Genomic DNA, 20012 nt, shown 5'->3' with positions numbered 1-20012 from the left:
TCCATCTCCAGCTACCAGCAGAAACTCTCTGTCCAAGGAGGCTCATAGCAGCTAACCAGACAACAGAGAAGGAAGCTGCTTGCAGACAACAGAGAAAGAAGCTGCTTGCTATAGCCAGCACCTTCAGGATGGCAGGCAGCCGACAGGGCATCTCACCCTGAAGGTGTATGTGTGATTACACAAAACCTTCACTTGGTCATTTTTTAGGTGTTTTAATAATGCTGATGCAAAATAAGAGTAAAATTACAGGTGCCAGTTCCCAGTGTAGAATGCTGATAAACAACTTACCATTTTGCAGTGGCTGGTCACATCTGGAGCCTTTTGGGATGCAAAAGTACTGGAAGGATTATTGCAAAACTTAAAGACACTTTTGCTGCCATTACTTTGTTTTTAACCTAAATTAGTGAGGGGCTTTGAGGGGGGTTGGAGGAGGAGTGCTCTTTTAGAGAGTCATAATGCTTATATCATAAACTTATTTAAACACTAATCAGATAGCAAAATGGAAAAGGGAGTTAGGTTTAGAGTAGTTGCTTGAAAACTTTTCTAAATTGACTTTAAATAGACAGAGGCTGTTATAAAACTATGGACTAGTGGATTATAATTTATTAATTTTGGTATGCTATCAAATTTCCCAATTTAAATAACCTGTTTAAACTTGATTCGTCATTGGTGATACCTCTCCTTTGGGTTTTGAATTAGCATGTAATGTACACAGCGTAAGAATAATAATATAAATAGAAGTGCTTTGTTCTTATTCTTTATGAAATTATGGTTTCCACAACCACAAAAGAACATTAACATAAGAATAATTAGAGTATTAGAATATAGTTGATATTGTAACTCATTTTTAATAAAGCTCTTCTTTTAGAATATAAATATTTTTCTATATTTTCTATCCACTTTCAGGTTATTTGGGCCTGGCACAGAGACTAGACACAGATGGATGGAGAGAGGCTAGAGAGAGTACCTTTAGAAAAGTATTTGTGATTCTTCCATGTTTTCTGTTAGGTTCCTTAAGGAATAATTATTCATGTACAAAGCTAGTAGTGCATGGTCCTCCTGCCCTCTTTTTTGTGCACCTCCTTTGAAAACATGCAATTTAAACCTTAGGCTGCAAACTGATCATAGTCACTGAGGTTTGGTTTCTAGGAGATTATTTGCTGTATCTATCACATAGGGAATCAGACATTTTAATGAATGCACCTGGTTTTCTATAGCATTACATGGACTGACAGGCCTGGAGTAATCTAAAAAGATTTGGTTAGACTCATCGCCGTCCTCCAGAAATCATTTCCTGTGATATCATGTACTACATTTCTCATAGGACTTCCTTGTCAAGAATATTCCTCTTTTAAGCTAAATAATAACTTATGGGCTTAATAGATTTTATTACTGAATATTGAAGCAGTGTGCCCGGTATGTGAAGCTTTCTAGCTTTCTTCATGCAAATGAGCAGATATGCTTAACAAATCAAGCTTGAGTTTATGGGATAAACAAAGCCACTCTGTTGGCTGGGCCCTGCTAGTACATGTAGACACACGCACGCACTGGCTTGGACATGTGTTGGCGTCACATGTTACTGCACCGAAAGAGTAATTTGCTGACAGAAATATGCATATCTGAATTAAATAAAGTCCCTTCTGCCTAAAGTCAGATTTTAAGCCCTATGTATTTCCTCTTTTTGACAATAATGTAAGAAACTTTCTGACTGACTAGGCCAAGAAATCAAAAAGAGCTTGTTTTCCTTCTAGTTTCCACACCCTGCTTATTAATTTGGAGTTATATTATGTGGTTTGTTGTAAGAAAAAAAAGGACTTACATGGTGAACGAGGGGAAGGAGGAGATGAACATTTGCTGAGTATCTGACATGTGCTAAGCTCTTCCCATAAATTATCTCATTTATTCCTTACAACAAACTGAAAGGGAACTGTTGTTACTCTTAATGTATAGATGAGGAAACTGAGGCTAAGAGGTTAAATAACTTGACCAAATTTACAGAGCTCATATTTAGAGGAGGCAGAACTTCCATCTGAGTCTAACTCTAAAATGTATGTTGTTTTTATTATACTGGGGTACCTTCTATGGATTGTGAAGCTTCATAAATGGGGACCAGAGGATAGAATTCATTTGGAGGGTAACACCTCATATTGTTTGAGTTACATTTTCAAATCTAGTTAGTAAATCTGTGTGGTGCAAATTGAACTTGTTCTTGAATCTTCTATGTCGCAGTCTGCATTTTACAGTTGGAAAAACATATCTAGAAAGAGTTCATCTTGGTAGCTACAAAGGGCGTTTGGAAATTTTTGCTTTTGGTACAATAAAATCTATGGTGTTCTTGGTAATGACCTTTCAATTGAGGTATTAATGTTTTAGCCAAAGTTCTACTTATTGCCAGGAAGAGAAAGCCACTCAAGGGGAGTCTATTGTGAGGTAAAAACAGGCCATCTTCTGGTCATCCTAGGGAAAAAAAAAATCAGTGTTCAGCCCATACACTGGATTAAGAATGAGACCTAGAACCAAGGTACTTCCTCTGTCTCCTCTGTGACCACATGATGTACTATTTTTGCTTCTCTCTACTCCATTCTCCAGCATTCCCTGCCTACTCGTCAGTGTGCTCATGGTCGAAAATGGCCACCATAGATCCCAATTTCTCATGATCACCAGATTGCTATCTAAGGGCACTCTTGAGTCTCTTTAATTTTGAGAGATCTGATTCCTCACCGCCATTTGTGTCCTTGATCACGTGTCCACCAGAGTCACCAGGGAGGGAGGCACAAATGTGATTGTTATGCCTACCTCCTTAGGAAAGGTTAGGAGCATGGACGATTCCTAGAAAATAGGGCTCTCAGTGAAGCAGGCATTCCAAATATACCTCCAACCATAAATAAAAAGTATGTGAATATGACTTTATAGTTTGGGGAATATTTTCATACAGTCTCCTTTGATCTGGAATTATCTATCACCACCTTACACTTAAGGAAACTATGGCCAACTGGCTGAATGATTTGGGAAGGTCATCTGGCAAAGTAAATGGAGGACCCAAGACTAGATACCAAAGCCCCAGTTCTTTCCACCATATTAGGCTGCCTCTTTGTCCATGGAAATGGACACAGCTTATGGAAGAAGGTTGATGTTGTGGTGGTTTTACATCTACAGTTTAATTCACAATTAGCACTCATGAATAAATTTGCTAATTTGAAACCACAGCGGGTTTTAGCTTCCTTTCACAATACTACATTTTTTTGTTGTACCTAATGGTTAGTACTGCACTCTGCTGGAAGCTTGTGAATACATTTTCTTATATTGGTATGGTACAAACTTTTAGGAATTATGGACCATGAAAAGAATAAGTTGAATAGATTGTTTTGGGTTATTGAGTAATTGTAGTTAAATTTTGTACAAGTAATAGAATATGCCTTTGAAATGTCACATGACAGTTTTGTGGAGCTAGAATTTTGGTTAAGGGAGGCATAGGCTCCCTAAAGGCAGGGATGTCCTTAAAATGCATGGAGAAATGAACCCTTAGTCACGTCTATACCCAGGCACATTTGTGCCAGTTTTTTTTAATGACTCCTGAACCTCAAACCAAAAATCAAGAAAAAAAATTGAATAAAAATGCTTGGAGTTATCCTCTTTGCCCAGAGATAATGCAATTTCCCTGTGCTAAATGCTGTTAATTTTTCCAAAATCTAAAGAAGTGATAACATTTTAAAGATGAAAGGAATTTATTCCTGTCCTCAAGAGAAGTCTAGTATAGTGGACAAATTGAAATGCATCAAAATATAAAATACTTCTTTATTTCATCCCTAATGAACATATCTCCTGGCAATGACCACCATGGCAAGAAATGAATGGAAATTTTTCATGCAAGAGCATTACACATAAATTCCTGTAGTGCTTTAAATGTCTGGAAGAGTCTCTAGAAATGGACCTTAAACAGTTACACAGTTAAGATTCAGATATCAAAGAATTCAGCAAAATAGAAACTGCTTAAATATTAAACATCAAATTTTCCTTCTTTCAAAGGACTAATAACTTAGCAATAAAAATTGTCTGAATCTTGACATCACAAGGTTTCGGTCAGGCAGTGGATTTTAAATAAAAATATGCAAGCAGTTCCTATTTAAGCAAAGTTAACAGCTGAGCAAAGAGGAATGAATTAGTAGCCTGCCCTAAACTCACCTTGAACAGACAACAGTCCACCTCCTTTGCAGTCCAAGCTCCTCCTCTGTGGAACTGCCTGCCAAGCGAAAGCGCCCAGGATCGATGCTGTCAGGGAAATGCATCGGCACAGAGGCAAGGCACTAATCAAGTTCTCCTGCAGCTGCTGACCTAGCCCGCAACACCAATAGAAGAAACATGCAGCCATGAAAGAGAAGCAGATGGTGGACAAGGAATTAGAGGAAAGGGAAACAATAAAGGAGGAATCCCTGAGTTTGAAAATAATGGGACACACCAACAATAAAAACCCCTTTGTCCACAGTGATGAGGAAATATTTCATTAAGATGTTCTCAAAGAGACTTACCCGTGTAGAGTGAGCAGCAAAGGGTAAAATGACTTGCTGAGGCTGTTCCTGGGAAGGAACTGGAGCTCGAGTATCAGTTCCCAAATGGTAGCCCTGGTACTGGACCAAAGAAGGAAGGTAGAGCTCAGCCAAAAATAACAGAAGGAGTCATAACCTGGGAAGGGGAGAACTTGACAATACAACATACTTTTTCTGTACTTGTGTTCCCCTGAAAAATATTGATTCTGCTTGGTTCTCAAGAGAACACTCGTAGAGAAGGAACCATGATGTCATAGACTCTTGAAGCTAAAAATAACCTAAGCCTTTCTAGTCCAACCAGAGACAAGGAATGTGAGATTCAGGAAGATCCAAGAGCTTCCCCAAGGTCACATACAAACTAGGGGCAGAGAGCTAGAAAGAATCAAAGTCAATTTCTCCAAAGGTCTCAAGACAGTGCCTTTGGTGTGCCAGTAAATTTTCTACACTTCTGAAGCCCTATTAGTTGTGGGCTTGTGTTGGAACACTTCACTTCGATAAGTAGGCTAAAATGAAACACTATGGTATGGTTAATAATAAAACTGGTTTCTATAAATAATAACTTCTATAGGAAATATGACTTCTATCAACCTATGAAATACATTTTGGTTTTGCAAATAATGAGGCAGTTGTGCCCCTATTGGATGTCTGGGATAATTTTCCAGATATTGTCACCAGCTGGGTTAGGTGTTATATAGCATAGATTGACATCTGAACTAGTAGATTTCTACAGCAAAAACAAGGAATTTAGAGACTTTAGGTAGCATTGTAGACAGTGCCATTTCTTCCAAAGCACTCACTTTAGTCCCCTCATTTAAAGACCATTTAAAGGTCTTTAGGCAAGTGTCTCATGTTTTCATCTCCTAAAGAACGAGTGGATCATTGTGGAAGCAGCCGTCTCTTTTTTTTTTAACACATGTCAAAGATTTCATTTAATTCATTAATTAATAAAGGAACCACTAAGATGTTACAATAGATTCAAAGGAGAATTCACGGTACCACACATCTGTGGTCAAATAATGTATGTTGAAATGAATTTTAAAACAGATGCAAAAACAGGAAAAATGGGCTAATAGCCACAGGTAAATAATTGATTGCACTCTGCCGGATACAATTTGGGCTTTTACCGTCAAGAATTACATTTTTATCAATTTTCTACAAGTTACAGTTTACGGTAGCTCAAAGGCAATGAAAAGTAAGAGATCCCATAGAATCAGATAACCCAGAAGGATGTGTAAGACCACATGCCTTGTTTTCAAATGAAGACACCCAGCAACCTTTTGGTCCATTAAAATTCTTTCACAATTTTACCTGCAATTCACATTTTACAGATGAAGAATCTCAATTTAGAGAGGTAATAGCCTAACCTGAATCCCTTGGCAATAGAGCTTAAATGGGAACCAAGGTCTGTTTAATTCCAGGGACACGTCTCTTAAACTAAAGGGCAGTAGTTCTCAACTGGGGGTGATGGTGTGTCTCAAGTGATATTTGGCAATGCCTGGAGACATTTTTGGTAGCCATAATTTGGGGGTGCTTCTAGCTTCTAATGAGCAGAAGCGAGGGATGCTACTGAATATCATACAGTACACAGCACAGCCCTCTACAACAAAGAAACCATCTTTTGAACAGTATCTGCTATTAAAAGGTGATATTTCCTTTGGACATATGTAGGTTATAACTGACTAAGAACCTACATGAAAAAAAATAAAAAAAATAAAAAAAAAAAAAGAACCTACATGCCAAGGCCACTGTAAAAAGCAAAAACACACTTTTCAGAGGATCATCTACTTAAGAATCTTCCACTAGCATGTAAATCGTTAAAGAATTGAAACGGCTAAGAGCAACAGGTAAAATTCAATGAGGACTTGTAGTAATTGGCACAGTACAAATAGCATCGCAGTAGTGTTTATTCAACTTTCCTACAGGCACTGCTTAGGGGGTAGAGGCTCGTGCCAGGGGAAATATTGAATTGGCAGCATTATTATGAAATTTACCTGCATTTGGAAATAAAGGTAAATGAGAAGTATATATTTCAGTATTAAATGCAACATAAGTTAGATTCTGGCATGTACTCAAATTTTCTTTTAATATGTACTGTGTGCTAGATGTAATGCTAGGTGCAAGAGATATATGAAGATAGACGCTTATGAGCTAGTGGGGAAGATGAACATGCACATAAAAGATGGTAATGCAGCATGATCATTCCAGGTTCCTAAGGGAAAGCAAGCAATATTGAAAAGACTGAGGGAAGGCAACTCAGATAATGCAGGCTGATCCAGGGAGGATGGACTAGGAGAACAGGAGTAGAGGGAGGGGGAATTCTGGGCAGATGGAACTGTACTTTTCAGAGGCATGAACATGAGAGAGAGTGTTGTGTTTTGAGAGTGTAAGTGAAAGGGTGGGAAGGACAAAGTGATTTATGTAAGACAACAATAGACAGGTAGCTAGGGGTCTGACAAGGAAGAGCCTCCTAACTGCATTGTCTCCAGCTTTTTGGCTGTAATGAATAAAGCTGCTATGAACATAGTACAAGTCTTTTGTGAACACATTTTTAAAAAAATTTTTTCTTGGATAAACACTGAGGAGTGGAATTGATGGATCATAGAGTAGATATATATTTAACTTTATAAGAAATAACACAAGTTTTTTTTAAAGTGGTTGAACCATCCTATATACTCACCAACCATTATGAGAATTTCTGCTATTCCACCCTTGCCAGTACTGGACGTTGCCAATCTTTTAGATTTTAGGTCAAATTAGTGGATGCATGGTGGTATATCAGTGATTTTAACTGGCATTTCCCTGATGATCAGTGATGCTGAGCATATTTTAATGTACTTATTGGCTATTTATAAGTCATTCTTTGTGACATTTCCAAGTCTTTTGCCCACTTTTAAAGTGTGTGTCTTTTTATCATTAAGTTATAGTTGTGCTTTGTGTATTTTGGATATAAATGTTTTGCCAAATCTATGTGTTATGAATATTTTCTCCCTCTCTGCTGGGACTACCTACTTATTTTCTTAATAGGTCTTTTGATTAGCAGAGATGTTTTGACTTTGATAAAATCCAATTTACCAATATTTCCCTTTTATGATTAGGACTTTCTCTGTCCAGTCTAAGAAATTTTTGCCTATCCTTCTTCATGAAGATTTTCCCTCATAGTTCCTCTAAATGCTTTTATAGTTTTAGCTTTTGTGTTTAAGTATATGGTACATCTCAAACTAATTTTTTGTGTATGATGTGAAACGGGTCAAGTTTCACTTTTTTTGCACATATTGTTGTCCAGCTGACCCAGAACCATTTACTGAATAAAACATTCCTTTCAACCCCACTGAATTTCTTTGTCACCTTTGTCGAAGGTCTTTTCACCCTATAAATGAGGGTCTGCTTCCAGACTTCTCTATTGTGTTCCATTGATTTATCTGCCTATCCTTTTGTCAATACTACTTCATTTTGCTTATTATAGATTTATAATATGTTTTGAAATCAGGTAGATTAAGGATTAAGTCTTCCAACTTTGTTGTTTTTTTTTTTTTTCTAAAATTACTTCTGCTATTCCAGGTTCCTTGTTTTTTCATATGTGTTTTTTGAATTTGTTTCTACAAAAACATTTCTTGGGATTTTGATTTGGATAGCCTTGAATTTATAGATCACTTTGGAGAGAATTGACATTTTGACAATATTAAGCATATCAATCCATGATAATGTTTAGCTCTATTTAGGTTTTTTTTTTTTTCCAAATTTCTCAGTAGTATTGTATATTTTTTCAGCACAAAGATCTTGTAATTCTTTTATTAAATTATCCCTAAATATTAACAAAGTTTTTGAATGTTCTTATAAATTTCACTTTTTAATCCTATTTGCTTTATTAAGAAATGAAAAATTCACACTGTTTTCTCATTTTGGAAAATATATAGAGAAGAAAGTATCAATTATAATACTACCATCTAATGTTAATTATTATTAGCACCTTGGTGAATATCCAGTAGTCTTATTTACATGCATACCTACATACACATATTTTAAAAATATAAATGGGGAGTCTGTTCTTTAAAAATTCAATCTAACTGGGCTTCCCTGGTGGCGCAGTGGTTGAGAGTCCACCTGCCGATGCAGGGGACACAGGTTCGTGTCCCGGTCCGGGAAGATCCCACATGCCGCGGAGCGGCTGGGCCCGTGAGCCATGGCCGCTGAGCCTGCGCGTCCGGAGCCTGTGCTCCGCAACGGGAGAGGCCACAACAGTGAGAGACCCGCATACCGCAAAAAAAAAAAAAAAAAAATTCAATCTAACTAACACCAGTATAACCCAAGAAGCATTAAAAGGGAGCCTTACATTGAATTGTCTTTCTAAAATCCCTATAAACACTCATTGTTTGGAAATCAGAACACAGTTTCCCCATAGAGACAATGTTCAAATGACAGGTTCTCAATTCAGGCCCACAAAACAAAACCTACTTAGCTCATAATGGCTTTTAGCCCTCTGACCTGCACCTATTTCTAAACTCCTTTAAGGGAACACAATCCCCACACATTCATTCCCTACATAAGCTTTGGATCTCTTAAAACCCTGTAAGGAGAGAGACACAGGATGGAGCTGGTGCATGAGGATGGAGAAGGCTTAGAAAGAGCAGGAGGCTGGAGTCCTGCAGGGAGTCCGTACCAATGTTGACTCCGGGGTTCTTGTGTGTGAGCTTCAGAAGTCAGGTGGGCTCTGGCCATAGGAGGACAGAGTAGTAGCAGCAGTTTACCTGTATTAACATTCATTAATGTCTGCATTACATTCTCAAAGAAATTCTACTGAAGCTGAAATTCAGGAGATCCAATCTCAGGGTCACCATGCTATCCAAGAAACATGGCCCAGCAACTAAAAGGTAATCTCAAAATAATTTAAATACTTGCCTCTCTCAAACACAGTGCTGTCAATACATAGTCCACAAAAATATTTGGGTTAAATCTCCTTCTGCTCTCCTGTTGGCTTCATCCTATAGCTTTTCTAGAATTTCCTTCTCTAAACCTGTAAAGCTTTCTCCCTAGCCACATCCCATGCACTTTTTTTTCTTCTTCTCCCACCCCCTTTCTCCTAATTCTGCATTCCCTAAGCCAAGAGAAGCACCCTGGCAATGGCAGAACCCTTTCTGAGTAGATGGGGGCTTGAGGGGCTAAGGGGGTGGGGTAAGGGAAATGCTGGGAAGGGCTCCACCTACCAACTTCCATCACTTCTCCCTGAGCGTCCGTTTCCTAAGTTAGGAAGAACCTGTTTAACTGGAAAGACTTCTGGGAATTCCTGGAGGCTAGGGAAAGGTGAGACAGCCATAAGAATGGATTTTAATTCTTACATGTAAAGATAGTAGATACATGAGAAGGTGCTCTAGAAGCAAGCCATTTTCAGGAACTTTTCTTCCTATTTCCTTTGCGCCTCCATTATTAAACTGCCCAAGAAATTGGCTCAGTCCTGTGCTTGAGGGGGACCCAGGTTTGGAATTCCTGGGGAGCCACAGGTCAGGAGGGTATTGCTGGGCAGTGCAAAACAGGGAAGCTGGCAGGGTGGCTGTCCATGCTGTGTTGATCTTTTGGTCTGATACTTGTTTTTAGTTTCACTTTCTTTTAATTATGGTCTCTCCATATCTGACCTGAACAGCACCATTCTTCTGGTTTGTTAGTTCATTTTAATGATAACACCATATTACCAACAGAGTGCCTTCTCAGGTCACAGTGTATTGCAGAGAGCAGATTGTTAATTAAATGGTAATGTTTTCTGAGTTTGGAAGTAATTCCTGAAGTTAATAGTTATTAGCTACCTTGAAATTGTAAAAAAAAAAAAAAATAAATAAAAATTATCAGTATATAAAATCAGTGCATAATTAGCAAGCTGCCCTCTAAGAAGCAGAACACATCACATTTTGTCCAAAAGGAACAGCTCTGCTGATGAGGCACTGACATAGTTAAGAGAAACCATGAATCATGAGGGACCGGGAAAACGTCGCTGCCCAGCTCACATTCAGAAGCAGCATAATTTATGAAGCACTGAGGACAGTGGGAGGTAGGCTGTCAGAAATGCTAAGTTCTCTGTGGAATTATTACATTCCCTTTGAAAGATTGGATGTCATTGAAACGAGGTAATCTGGGGAAGCTTGGAGGTTCTGTGCAATCGGGAAAAGTGCAAAGATACTTGGAAATGAAGCCAAATTTCTTCAGCCCTTTTCCCACTGGAAATCATGCCCAAGGTCTTATGAAAACAGACTTTCTTTTCAAGCATCAGGAGGAAATACTTCACGAAGGACACCCATGGCACGTGGAAACTTCCTGATCCATTGATACTGGAATGGTCAGAACTATGCAGAGATTGCATCGACTCTGCCTTTAAGACCTATGTTTTCTTTATTTACCCCTTGGCACACTCTTTTCAATTATTTAAGATTACATATTGTCTATGGGTCCAAGGGAAGGAGAAAATGTAAAAATTAACAATATATGTTGATGACTTCAGCAAACTTATTATCAGTCATTACTTTTATTATTCCTTTTGATAAATAATAATTTCTAACATTTATCATTGGCTGCTCACTACAGTACTAAAGACAGTGTTGAGTGCTTTTCATGGGTTATTTTATTTAATCCTGCTATAAACTAAGCACCACCTTCAATTTAGAGATGGGGAAACTGAGGCTTAGAGAGGCCAAGCAACTTGCCCAAGATCACACAGTTTATCAGAGGTGGAGCCTATATTCCAGTCATTTCCTTTAGCTGTTATAAAGGTATCAAGTTTTAATCCAATAGAAAGATTAAAATGACTAAATCTACTTGACATTTTGGAAGGGAATATGATTCACCTTGAAGAAGAGCACTCTGGATTTTGGCATAGCAGACTGGCTATGTCTTCTGGTCAAGTCATTTTTATACAACTCCTATCTGGTCCATAATGGCTCTGTGGCATGTATTCTCTGCATTTAGATGAAATCACTCCACTATTAACAGCTCAGTGGGATGTTCCCTCAACAAGTGAGAAAGTTTGTTCAACTTTGGAAAGTGGTATCAGCAAATTATTCCAAAACCATCTCATACTACTTTCAGACCCTTTTCAGCTTGTCCATTGGAAATTGAATCATAAAGAGATTTCTTTTAATGGGCTGTATTATTTTCTGCCAAGCAGTCATTTATTTCCTTGGAGGTCCATTGTATTCACTATCCATTTCCATGAGGGTAGGTAATCCGGTTTCTGAGGTATTTATAAGAAATTTTATAACAGTTTCTATGGTGATAGAGAATGAGAACATTACTTCAAGCCATTTAAAATGATAATTCACCAAAACAAGTGTATACAATTTTGTTTACTACCTGGTCATTGAAAGGTCTAGGGTAACTTGGTTGGCAGTTTGAAGAAACTTTTTACTCCTCATTCTTTGCATCAGGCAGCTACCTGGTCAGAAAATTGATTTCCAGAAGCATGAATGGCCACAGAGCAATTTTAGCAACAGTTTTAGTTGAACCTTTGCGGTAAACAAGGCAATTGCCTGGGTGCCGAGTGATTGGACTTCAAAATGAACCATCAAGCCCACAGGCAAGCTTAGTACAGCAAGCAGGCCTGTTTTCCAGGCTAAGAGTTAAGCTTTTCTCCTCTGATTCAAATATCAGAAATAAGCCTTTCCCATTTATGTCCAATACCAAAATAAACAGAGGTCCCTCACAAGGGAAGCCTTTTGATTTGGCTTAGCTCAACAGATGGTTATGGGACGTAGTGTGGCATTATAGAAAGAGAGCAGGCTTCAGGCCCACCGGAGGTGGATTCAAGTCCTGGCCTTAGTCGTACAGCCCCAAGAGAATGACTTAGCTGCCTCAAGGCTCTTTATTTGCCTGGAAATTAAAGACACTAACGTCTCCATTGGCAGGGTGTTTTAAGGACTGGAAATAATATATATGTGTTCTGGGTCCCCATGTTCCTACCTTGGAGAAGAAACAGCAGCTAGGAGCAGTTAGAAGCAAATGATATCCTCTACCTGGATTTCTCAGAGCACGATGAAGGAGGTCCTATTTGTAGTCTACAATAGCGCTCCCTAGAATAACCTCTCCCCTGGTCTTCTCCTCGAAGTCCTGTTTTCATAGGACTATCCTTTCTTTCTCTCCCCCGTCCTCCTCATTAGTTCTGTTTCTCTGGCTCCCAGTCTCTCAGTTCTGTATCACAAATGTCCTGGAATCTGGCAAAAGTCTAATTCCCCTCAGAGGGCAGAGAATAGATGCTGTGGAGCAAAAGCCAGCATTCTCTTCCCAGGGCAGCAGAGGTGTAGCTAGGGCGGTGAACACACACTATGAAAAGGTTTACTCTGTCTTACACATTGTAACACTCACCTCAGTGCCTGGAACCTAGTAGGTGCTTAATAAAAATGTTCTCGATTAAGGAGTATCTACAATTGCCCAGATACTTATCTTGTGATTGTGGGGTTTAGAGCACAAAAATTAGTAAGGTAAGACCCCTACTTCAAGGACTACACAGTGTAGAAGATATTCTTGAATTTAGGTGACTGGTTTTTTGGGGGTTTTTAAAATAAATTTATTTATTTATTTTATTTTTGGCTGCGCTGGGTCTTCGTTGCTGCACATGGGCTTTTCTCTGGTGGCAGCAAGCCAGGGCTACTCTTCGTTGCAGCGCGCAGCCTTCTTATTGCGGTGGCTTCTCTTGTTGTGGAGCACGGGCTCTAGGTGCGTGGGTTTCAGTAGTTGCGGCACGTGGGCTCAGCAGCTGTGGCTCGCGGGCTCTAGAGCACAGGCTCAGGAGTTGTGGTGCACGGGCTTAGTTGCTCCGCGACATGTGGGATCTTCTCAGACCAGGGCTCAAACCTGTGTCCCCTGCATTGACAGGTGGATTCTTAACCACTGCGCCACCAGGGAAGCCATAGGTGACTGTTTTAAGCAGCTACATCATCACTGAAACAATGAAGATGCACTCGGTTATATCCATAAAATATCTTAAGCATAGTAAAACATCTCCATGGCATAAATGACTGATTGCTGCATTGGTTGTATTCCACAGAACTAACTTCAAAATGACCAGGCAACATTTCTTAAAAACAAAACAAAACAAAAACCAAAACAACCCACCAAAAGCAAGTTATTTAAGGTATACCTTTACTAGTTTTATGCTTAACAACAAATGCTATTTGTGGGTTGTATGATAACTGACGTACTATCAACGTACATAAATTGTGTCATTGCTTTTTATCAATTATGTCATTGATTCTTGGGTTAGAATGATAAACACAGATTATTTCATTCATTCATTCCTTGCTTCTATCATATTCTATAACTGCCATGCTATTCTAGTCCTAATTTTGTTGTGGAGTCTAAAATCAGCTACTTATTAACTGCATTTTGCAGCAAATTACTTATCCTCTCAAAGCTTCGCTTTTAACATCTGTTAAGTGGAGTTAAATTTGACAGTATCTACATCTTGAGGTAGGTTGTAAAGATTCAATGAAATAATGCACCTTTAGCATCTAACACAGAGTCAGGCACATTGTGGCCAACATTTAACAAATGGTTGTTATTATTGTTGCTGCTATATCATTGTTGTTTATTATTGTTGTCATACCAATATATTTTAGGAGCTGGGCTCTATGAGGTACAAACAGGAAATAGCTTTATTTTTAAATTTCATTGCCTTTAAACATGTTCTGTCTTATCTCCCTTTCCTGCCCCTGGATGATACCTCTGCCAGATTCTGTGTACTTTCCTTTTACTTTAAGATATTAGACAACAGTCTCATTTTCAAAATTTAAAAAGTCTAGTCCAATCTAAAGCAAAACATCCATTTCCCATCTACTTTAAATCTTCTCCCCTCCCCCCAGTTCAGGCCCGGCCATGGGGCCCACAGTCCAATGGAGGGATCAACACAGAGTCTGTTCCTTGGCTCTCTCTGCTTCTGTCACCTGCTTCTGTCTCCTTCAGGCTGGAGGGTGGGGTGGGGGGTAGGGTGAAAGGGGTGGAGGGCACCAGAGGAGGTGGTAGCTGCTGTTCCCTGTACTTCTTTCTTGATTCTCTCTTGACAGATTCTCTCAAATGGCCTCAGTCCCAGCAAATGTCCAAAGCTGGCCCTTTCCTTGAAGGAGCATTTTTGCCAGTTCTTTGGGACTCTCATCCTTCCACCTCCCTGCTGTCAAGAATGTCAAACACTGCTCTATTCTCCCAAGAAAGTGATACTTGCGCCCAGCAAGCAGCCCTGGAACCCATCTACCTCCCATGCTATTTGGCTTATGGGAAATTTACCCACTTTTTCTATCACCTTCTGGAAGCCAGTCTCTCCCATTGCTGTTCTTTCTGTCCCTGTCCGTCTCCAGGTGAGAGGCAGGCATCAGATTCTCTGTTTCCCAAACTCCAGGGAATATGTGATTTGAGAAGAGACACAGACTGTCGCCCTTTCCACTTGCACCCCAGATTCTTCCCATAGTGATTCACTAACTTCCGTTATGTAGGATGGGAGCATAATTGAATGGACAGTCAAAGAACCAATTAGCAAGTGCTAGCTGGATGTGTTTAGCAACTGTCTTTACAATGTGTGGACTTCTACTGCCTATTGTCCTCAGCTGGGGCGCTTTGGCGGAAACTCTGAGACAACAGGAAAAGTCCCATCCAGCATCCTGTTACATTTTTATTATGCCTGAACTTTTACAACGGTCTCGTAATTGGTTTTCCTGCTGCCTATCGCCCACTATTTCATTTCATCCCATACCTAACAGCTAGATTAATCTTTCTCAGAAGACACTGGTCTTGTCATATTTTTCTTTTCAGTCCATCACTGTGACTTTTGCAGGTTGGCTACCATCCCAACAGTCCTTTCAAAAAGAAAAGAAAAAGCTCAGGGTCCCCAGACCTGGGTAATTAACCTTCTGGTAATCCCAGAAGATTAAGCCAGATAGCACAGTAGTAGAGTTTCTGGGAGTCCCCACAGCTCCTGTGACACTGGTTTGCTTCTGCTTATTATGTCATATAAACTCCCCAGGCTACAGACATAAACTCTATTTATTCAATGAGGTATTTACACTATGATCAGAGATCCCCGAGGCACTAGAAAGAATGTCTTTAATACACAATTCCAGCTTCATCATTTCATCAAAGTCTTCTAAATTTTGAGGAGTGACCCACTGGCTGCACATCACCCAGATCATTGAGAGCTAATTTCTCCAAGAGCCACACTCTGTCTACACCAAAAAAGTGCAAAGTATGAATTCTAGAGAACTAGAATTTTGGAACCCAGAGAACACCTAATTCAACTTTTTTGTTTTACACATGACAAAATGGTGACTCAGAGAGGCTGTGGCTTTGCCCAAAGTCACCAGGCCATTTGAAGCACAACCAGAATTAGTAGCCAGGTCTCCTGATCCCTAGAGTCAGGCTGATTTCACCATCCCAGGTGACAGCATGTCCAGTTGGTTTCATTTCTTTGTAAACCACTGTCCACTTAGTCCCTGTACTGCAGAAGGTCATCCACATGTAATGGAAAGGGAATGTTCTTTCTAAAATTGGTATTAAAGCCTTCTTTGATAGCATGTAGGGAGAAGAAAATTCTCACTATTATAAAGAAGTAAAATGAACTGCAGACCCAGAATTTGTCTCTGAAAATGCTGATGGATAGTTTTGGTAATGAAAGGGAAGGCCCAGGACATATCCTGGATGGAAAAGGCTGAGACAAAACAAACTAATTTGCTTGAAATAATAAAGTAAGAAGAATTTTCCATTTCCAGTGAGAATTGAGAGGAAGGTGTTTTTGCAGGCTAAGAACTTGGAAAAGAGAGAATAATGGGGAAAAAAGATCCCTGTAGATGGACAGAGTGGGCAGACCAGAGGGGAAAATGGCTAAAAAGAAACTCCGGGTGGCCCAAAACTTTAGAAGCAAAGACGTCTTATATTTGATTTTAAGAGCTTTTCTATACTGTACTGTGATCACCCTTCACGATTCACAAATCTTCAGTAAAATTTCATTATACACAACAATGAGGGTCAGAGAGGTACCTGGGACAAAGGGGAGCGGGGAGAGGAGCAAAATCGTGGAAGTACCTGACTGCTAGGTTGCTGTGGTAAGCAGAATAATAGCCCCCCAAAGATGTCCGTATCCTAATCCCAGGAACCTGTGAATGTGTTAATCAACGTGGCAAAGAGAATTAAGATTACTAATCAATAGATAAGGAGAGTCACCTGGATTATTCAGGTGGGCCCAATATAATCACAAGCGTTCTTAAAAATGGAAGAAAGAGGCAGAAGAGGGGGTCAGAGAGATGCAATGTGAGAAGGACTCCATCTACCACTAATCCTTTTGACGATGCAGGAAAGGGGCCATGAGCCAAGGAATGTGAGTGGCCTCTGGAAGCTGGAAAAGACAAAGAGATGGACTCTGCCCTCAAGAGTCTAGGGAGGAATGCGGGGGAGGGCACTCTGGTGTTAGCTCACTGTTTGGCATGCCTCTACTCTCTGTCTCTTCCTTCCATGGCAGCCACTAATGCTTGGGTCTACCCCTCCTTCTCTCAGCCTCACTGCTTCCTATCCTTGGTTTGTTTTAGGGGAGCATCTGCAGTAGCAGAATTTGAGGAAGAAGAGAGAGGAAGACAGAACAAATCCCCAAGTTAGCTGCTCTCTTATCACGCTCACCATTCATGTGCCCCCAGCCCTGTCATCCTGGTCTCGTCTCAGTGTTCCCAGGCATCATTCCCATTCTTTATTGTTCTGTTCCTTATCCTTCAATGTCTGGCCCTGCTTTGTGTCCCAACATCCATCACCGATTTTAGGCCCAGACTGATTTCACAGGAATGATCCCCAGTATCGGTCTTACATTCAGGGTTACCCCCAATCTCAGAGCAGCAGAGATGCTCCTAACATCTCAAATGGCAACTCAGTATATTTTCCTACAACAGCAATTTTCAGAATGTGTTTTGGGGAGCTCTAGTTTTGGGTGTTAATATCTGTTACTCAATAAAAGGGTTTCAAAGGCAAAGAAGGTTGATGAATTCTCAATGGAACAATTTTAAGCAGTTTTCTTTCCTGCAGAACTTCTTAAAGCTTTTAATATGCAAATGTACATTATGAATCTCTGAGTGGGATATATGACATGCAGTGTTTCCCAAACTTATTTGACCTTGGAATTTTTTCCTTGAAGCTTTCTTGAGAGAATATTCTTCTGTGAAACATATTTTGTCTTAAAGTAACATACTTAACTCTTGTGGGTCAGGCATAGGTTCTTGTGAATTGACACAGGGATATAGGCATTATTGTTCTGGTGGGACAATGCTTTCTAACTTCTTCAACTGCATTTTTTGGAACCCAGTTGTTTGTGAAGTGGAAAACTGCATGCAAGACCCTTCCAGCTAAGGACTGGGTGATTGCCCAGAAAGCAGAGGCAGATGACCAAGTAGAAAGCATCTAGGATCATAGGTTAGAAGAGCTGGTATCTAATCTCAATTTTATCACTATTAGCTGGGTACTTCTGAGCAACCTTCAATATTTTGTCCTCAGTTTCTTCATTTATAAAATGGAGGGCGGCTTAATGGTAATATTAAAATAAACGTAAATAATAACTGCTTAAAATATTTCACAGGAATTTCAGGAGTTTCTAATGAGATGATGACATGAAAGCACTTTAAAAAGAGTAAGGCTTTTCTAATGGTACAAATGAACCGGTTTGCAAGGCAGAAATAGAGACACAGACGTAGAGAACAAACGTATGGACACCAAGGGGGGAAAGCGGCAGGGGTGGTGGTGAGATGAATTGGGAGATTGGGATTGACATGTATACACTAATATGTATAAAATAGATAACTAATAAGAACCTACTGCATAAAAAATATGTAAATAAAATTAAATTTTTAAAAAAGAGTAAGGCTGGGGCTTCGCTGGTGGCGCGGTGGTTGAGAATCCTCCTGCCGATGCAGGGGACACGGGTTCGTGTCCCGGTCCGGGAGGATCCCACATGCCGCGGAGCGGCTGGGCCCGTGAGCCGTGGCCGCTGAGCCTGTGCGTCCGGAGCCTGCGCTCCGCAACGGGAGGGGCCACAACGGTGAGAGGCCAGCATACCGGAAAAAAAAAAAAAAAGAGTAAGGCTTTTCTTAGTAAGTATATGGAAAAGCTACTATATTACTTCTTAATTAACTTGGTTTTATACTAGGATCAATGATTCAAGCCCATAGATAACCTCTAAACCTTATCAATTGATTGATTGATTGTAAAACATTTCAATCCAAATTATTTTCCCCAAACTGGTAATAAAGAATAATTCACAAATTACAATTTTACTTCTTTTCTCTTTCTAGCTCTTCTGTCCGGTGGAGGAACAGTGCAGTGGCCAAGACAAAGATGCAATCAAGGGAAAGGAATAGAAGCTGGACATTTAGTAAACTGGATAATCAGGATAAGGCAGGTCATTGTCACATTTGAGCTTCAAGTGGGGTCTGACTGATTTGGAAAGAGTGCCATTGGGGGCAAATTTCATCCTCAGATTTTCAGGTAACTTTGGATCCAGTTATTAGCTGACAGTTAATATTCCCGTTGGCAAAACCTGAGAGTCTGACTCTGATTGACAAAGCCTAAAATGTCATCTGTGACACCAAGAATAAGTTTCATTTCACAAAAGAGCAGAAAGTATCAGATATCACACTTCTCCATTGTCCATCTTATGTGATGGACACATGAGAACACGCCAGTGGGTCATGGGCAACAGCAACAGGGTCTGTTCCTTGGCCCTTTCAGCTCCAGGATTGTAGTTATCTATTAAGTTACATCACAGCATTCTGGGTATTCTTGTGCAATATTCAACCTCTTTGGTTCAGGAACTGACTTAGAAGAGGGAGACTAGATAACCTGTTATAAAGTATCATTTATCTGGTAGATCCTGGTATGTTGAGCCTGGATCAGCGATTAAATTTAATTCCTTGCTCTATTTGTTTGAAAATGGAACCTGTAGCAAAAGTAGATGTGTCACACTGACAAGTATATTTTTAAAGAAATCTCCATTGTTTATTTTTTTAATGGTAGAAGTCAGGGATGATTCTAGGAAGGTGAATTATACAGATAAGGATGAATAAGGAGGGGCACTGCCTTATAGTCATATATGTATTTGGGTTTAGTGGCTCTTGGAGAAGGGGAATTTCTCTGTGGATATCACATATTATCATCTAATTTAGAGATATTTTCTTTAAATCATCTGGTTGCTTTCTCTTACCAGCAACTGTACTTTGAATATTCCTTTCTTTTGTTACTTTTATCATATTATGTGAAGAGAGTAACATCTTATGAATAAGTATGGCTTACACGGGACTTTTCCCAAATTGTTTTATTTATATATTATTATCTTTATTTGTTATCTTTCTTTTCTAACAAAAGATCTCAAAGCATGTTACACAAACAAATTCATTAATTGTATACCTGGTGAACCACTTGTTTGCCATTTCATAGGTACAATTACTCTTGGTTTTACCCAAAGTGATTCGGTGTTAA

General features: G+C 39.5%; 1 long non-coding RNA gene across 1 annotated transcript; it reads right to left on the bottom strand.

Moving 5' to 3' along the window:
* Positions 1 to 2197: 2197 nt before the first annotated feature.
* Positions 2198 to 4559, bottom strand: LOC114486671 (uncharacterized). The gene is made up of 3 exons (XR_003680772.1): positions 4527 to 4559; positions 4183 to 4327; positions 2198 to 2457 (listed from the first exon to the last, which is right to left on the bottom strand). It is a non-coding gene; the product is annotated as an uncharacterized lncRNA (long non-coding RNA).
* Positions 4560 to 20012: the final 15453 nt, after the last annotated feature.

This window comes from Physeter macrocephalus, chromosome 8 (assembly GCF_002837175.3).
Source record: "Physeter macrocephalus isolate SW-GA chromosome 8, ASM283717v5, whole genome shotgun sequence".
Lineage (NCBI taxonomy): Eukaryota > Metazoa > Chordata > Mammalia > Artiodactyla > Physeteridae > Physeter > Physeter macrocephalus.
This window is presented reverse-complemented; position numbering and strand designations above follow the sequence as displayed.